Consider the following 814-nt stretch of genomic DNA (forward strand, 5'->3'; position numbering starts at 1 on the left):
AGGGGGTCACCTTCTCAATGAAGAATGGGGAGAAAAGTACTTCTTTGTGAAAACAAACAACCAGAAAGCTAGTTACATGATATGCAACGAAAGTGTTTCCGTTTTAAAAGAGTACAATCTTCGGCATCACTAAGAAACAAAACATCTGTCAACATATTCGAAGTTTTCTGGAAAGTTGCATTCTGAGAAATTTGAGTTCATGAAATGTACTTTGGAATCTCTTCACGAGAATGTTTGCTGAAAATTAATCTGTCACTCGTACAAGTTACAAAATAGTGCATAAGATGGCAGAGCGAGGAAAACCGTTTACTGACGGCAACTTCATCGAATAGCGTATGATAGAAGCAGCAAATGACTTGTGTCTTGAGAAAGCCGATTTGTTCGCAAGTTCAGTTGTGCGGAGAACAGAAGAACTTGGAGGGAACATGGTGTTACAGATACGCGAGAAAGCTAGGAACTTCTTGTGGTATTCTCTGGTGCTGGATGAGTCTACTGATCTTTCGAGTACGTCACAACTTCTCGTGTTCATTCGTGATGTTAATTTGGACTTTCAGATCACAGAAAAGTTGGCATTCGTTTGCAGCATGCACGGAACAACAACTGTAGAAGACATTTTCATGGAAGTGCAGAAAACTTTGCAAGGCTATAACCTTCAGTGGAATCAGCTTCAATGTGTTACAGTTGATGGAGGAAAAAACATGGCTGGAAGGGTCTGGTGAGGCAGATACGAACTAAGTTGAAAGATATTCAACACCCGGGAGCTCTGTTTATAAACTGCATGATACTTCAGCAAACACTCTGTGGGAAAGACTTA

The sequence above is a fragment of the Limulus polyphemus genome, unplaced genomic scaffold, assembly GCF_000517525.1.
Source record: "Limulus polyphemus unplaced genomic scaffold, Limulus_polyphemus-2.1.2 Scaffold1954, whole genome shotgun sequence".
Classification (NCBI taxonomy): Eukaryota; Metazoa; Arthropoda; class Merostomata; order Xiphosura; family Limulidae; genus Limulus; species Limulus polyphemus.